Here is a 4,913-nt window from a genome sequence, read left to right on the forward strand (position 1 = left end):
TCGAAGTTTGTGCACACCTTCAACCACTATCTCAGAGATAGGTTCGAAGTTTGTGCATACGCCCAGCAAGGTCTCCAAGGTTGGTTCGACACACCAACAGGTGGCACCCAACTCGAGGCTTGAGAATTTCGCATCAGACGAAACATTCTCACAGGTACGGAAGAGGCGTCAAATGACCCTTCAGACCTCCAGCTTGATTTACCAAAAAGCAAAGACCATCCACATGGCTAAGGATCTTCTCCAGACTCCAAATTACCTTCTAAACACCATAGTCCAGTACTCCTTCACACATGCAACTTGCATATGGCAGCAACACTAGACTGGGGGACTTTGAAGGGTATGGTCCCAGATCTCGCGTCAGCATCGGACCGCGAGTGACCATTACCCTTATCAAAACCCCCATTAGCTAACAACCTACTTATGTCCATGCGGAAACGCATCGGCACAGTGGGTGAATCCAATCTGTCCAGTGATGGAGGACTTACCGGGAATATTAGAACGGTAGAGTGATGCGGCATAGCATCACATCTGGTGTATGAAAACGAAAGTATTCACAGCGATGCGGCCTCGCCACCGCATCCAGCTGAACACTTCTATCAATACAAGGAAGCTGGATTAACAGCAACAGTCACCACAGGCGACAATGCGGCTTAGCACCGCATCTCGCGTATTTCTTGATCACAAGCAAGAGACGCGATAACATCAGATGTTACCGCAGGCAGCGATGCGGCTCGCCACCGCATCCTATACGCCCAACAAGTGGACTAACACACCAGTGCAAGTAGCGCCAATGACAGTCATCTGTCAGGGCTACGTAAGTAACAGACTGACGTGGCGTAACCTCCACACCCGACAAGCCTGACACACCTGCAAAGGTGCAGTACGTCGTCAGTCTGTCCCTCATCCTCCTCCTTCACTCCTCGGCTATAAATACCAACCCCAAACCAGGTTTGAGGTATCTCTTCACAACTCTCTCACTACTACGACTATCATACTTTGCTTCCTAAGCAGATTACTGATTCTCACGCCGGAGAGTGGTAACAAGGAGCACCCCCCACCCCATCCTCCTTGTTACGAGTCACGGTTTGTTTCCTTGTGCAGGAGATCAACCCATCGGTGATCCAGTCAACGATCCTCGGGAGGAAGGGATTTACCCTTCTTGACGAGATCAGTGAGTTAACCCTGCCCGGTTAACCATTGTTTCATCAGCACCCTAGACCCCATCGAGCAGTTCTTTAAATTAAACCATACTTATAAATTATAACCTCAATCAATAACGAGCAGTTCTTCAATTAATTATTCTCAAATTTTGAATACAAACGAAACTGAAACTGAACTAAGTGCAGGGTTCAGGCCTCATTCATACATACATACATACAGTTCTCATACTTCAAATTAGCACTTATCAGGCCTCATTCATACATACAGTAGGTAAATTAGCACTTATCAGGCCTCATTCATACATACATACATACATACAGTTCTCAAACGGCAAATTCAGGCCTATGCTTCAAAACTTTTGGCTATAAACAATCAAAGTAATCTAATTTAATCAAATGTAAACAATTCAAGAAGCCAAAACCCGAATTGGACACATTAATTTAATCAAAATTTTAGATAGAAAGACCACGCAAAGGAGAGGGCCGCTCAAAATTGGATGTGAAATAGGAACATGATGTTACCTGGAAGATGAACTGCTGATTACTGAGGAGAGCAGGTTACGGAAACAATGATTGAACAGTTTTGCAATTGAGGGATAGATGATGGAAGGTGGGTTGATGATTTGGCGGGATGTGGAGATATACCCACCATATTTCTTATGAGGGTAAAATTGGAAGAGAATTAGGAACGTGATGTTTATCTCTTCTTTCCTCTGAGAATCATTCCGATTTGGAAGGAAACATATAAGGATTAAAAAAACCTCCTCATTCTCTTCTCTTCTTCCTTTTTTCTCCTTATATAAAAATCTCTGGAACATCATTACTATCCTTTTTCTTTCCAATTCCTTTCTCTTCTCTAGTTAAGTGAGACTCTGGAACATAGTGTAAGAGTTAGTATAACACTAAGGGGTTGTTCGTTTAGAGTATTCACATCCATTCCACCATATTTTCACCCTAAATTACACTAAAAAACACTTCATTTTCTCTCTCCTTTCAATTAAATAATATTTTATACCTTTATCCTTATCTTTTCTCTCTCCTCCACTCACAACCACTTTCAAAATAAATTAAAAAAATATAGAGGGTGAACAGTGTGAATGTTGTTAGCTCTTACTGTGACTCTTAATGATTTAACACTTAATGGTTTAGGCTGTTTGTTTCCCGAGCGGATGTTTGAATGGTTCAGACATTTGCCTCTGAATAGTTAAGCATTATACTAAGTCTGAATGGTTAAGACCTATAATATGAATTGGTTAGACATTTATCTTTGAATGGTTAAGCATTATACTGCCTCTTTCATAGTTCAGACCTCTTACTGATTTCAGCATTTATTGGCTCAGACACTTACTGGTTTAGCACTTAACCATTCAGAAGTTGTCAAACAGCCAATGTTTGACCAATTCAGACAAGAGGTCTTAACCATTTAGACTCAGTATAATGTTTAACCATTCAAAAGCAAATGTCTGAACCATTCAGACATCTGCTTATGAAACAAACAGACTGAACCATTAAGTGCTGAACCAATATAGATGTTAGGTGCTGAACCACTCAGAATTGTTTTTTTTAGAATCGTTAGTTTAGTATTAAAGTTTTTAAAAGGGTAAATGACACTTTTCCTCCTTTATGTTTGTATCGAATTGTAATGGATGTCATTTAACTTCAATAATTACAGTCACAATCCTTTCTTTTATAAACGCATTACACTCTAGGTCCTTTACCACTAACCTAGTTTATTTTAAACGTTAATTTATGGTCACGCTGCACCTCATGTTGAGGGCAATAATGTCTTATTACCCTCTCTTTCTTCTCTACTTTATAAAACCTTCACAACCCTAACCCTTATCCCCCACCTTCACCAGCCAACATTGACCACCACCCATCAACAACCCACCACCACACCACCACCCAACACCTACACACTTTCTACTCGCTTCTCTCTCTAAAAACACACAAGGTGGTAGATTTCGACGGTGGCTCAGGCGGTTTTGATCGTTTCAGGTGGCGGCTCAGGCGGTGGTCGGTTCAGCCGGCTCTGGCGGTGGGCGTTTCAGGCGGCTCAGATGGTAGTCGTTTCAAGCCGTGGCGGTGGTTTTCGCCAAACGACGGTTTAACATTTTTTGGGGATTTGGCAGCAACATTCACACTTTTACCCACTAATCATCCAAACAAACATTCAAGTTCACCGGTAATGAGTTTTCCAAAGATTAGGGCAGAAATATCACTTCAAGAAACACCCCCCCCGAACGCCATGCGAAGAAAGCTTGATTCCAGTTGGATGGGTGGATTTAGTCTTAGAATTGACCTGGGTTTGTCTCGAACTGGGCTTGCTATCAGTAAATGATTTCTCTGTTCGTCCCCTCAAGGTTTGTTCTTTACAGTTTGTAGATCTAAATGGTCACAATTTCAGTTGTTTATAATCTTTTTAATTTGGTTTGTTTCATGTGTTTAGGTTCTTGAATTAAGGGGCCAAAAGCTTGAGATGAGTCTTATTGAATTGGCTCAACAACAGGTGGTTTTTATGATCATTTTGGTGGTAGTGGTGGTGGTGATGGATATGGTGGTGGTGGTGGTGGTGGCTGTCAAAGTGGTGGTGGGTGGGTTGGTTGGATAGAGAGAAAGGACTGAGCTTGAGATAGATTGGGGTTGTTTATTTTGTTTAAATATATTCTAAAATGCTAGTATAATTACTAGCTTACCCTCATGTGCAAGCACATGCCATATTTAACTGAAAATTTTAACCAGATTAGAGCCAAAGGACGTAAGGTGTAATGCTTTTAATGAATAAGGATTGTTGACTATAATTATTGAATTTAAAGGACATCCATTGCAACTTGATACAAACATAAAGGATGAAAAGTGTAATTTACCCTTTTAAAATGGTAAAGATGTTAGGTAGATATCCTTTTATCTAATAAATAGGGATTAAGGCTAATGTCATATGGACAAATTCACCCAATCTAAGTAGGAATTTCAAAATAATGATGTCAATTTTTCAATCCATGATGTCATCCCCTTTCAGATTTTTAAACAATAAAAAAAATTAACTTAATTAAACCTTTTTAAACAATAACCGAGATTAATTAAGATCCTTGCAACATATTCATTAGGCCAAACTTCTCTCTCCCCCCCCCCCCAATTAAATGTTGTTCTTTTGCACGCTCTTTTGTCCCTTCATCATCATGTTTCAAGATTTAAAAAATTTTCAATCACACAAACCCTAATCCTAATCATCTTCTACCTTCCGACATCCGGTATGTTGTATCAATCTATCATATTTCTTCTTCCTCTGTTCAATCTTCTCCATCATTCATCGTCTTTTTTTCACAGAACCATTATGTGATTGCCTTGGTTTTATCTTTGTACGAATTATATGTATGCGATTGTATATTCATGGAACCATGTATTCAGCTGCTCTCTGTTAGCTTTCCCCTCTTTTAGTGAAGGCAACCTAGAGGGGTTAGGGTTTTGTAAGAGATGGCGGCGGCTGGAAGTTTTAGGATTCTAACGAAGTTCGGTTAACTCCGGTGAGAACCCGATGACCTGAACCAGGTATGCATGCATCCTTTTTAGTCGGATCCAGTCTTCCATGTTTTTATATTTAACAGACTTTTGGTTGCAGTTTGGGTTGCGTTTCTGACAACGTCAATCTGAATAAGGATTTTAATCTGGTACGTTTGATACAACACATATTTGTTGCAAGCGATTGTTAGTTGTTTTTTAAGTTTTTGTTAAGGTATTGAAATAATCTACGTT

This window comes from Helianthus annuus, chromosome 17, assembly GCF_002127325.2.
Source record: "Helianthus annuus cultivar XRQ/B chromosome 17, HanXRQr2.0-SUNRISE, whole genome shotgun sequence".
NCBI classification, from domain to species: Eukaryota; Viridiplantae; Streptophyta; class Magnoliopsida; order Asterales; family Asteraceae; genus Helianthus; species Helianthus annuus.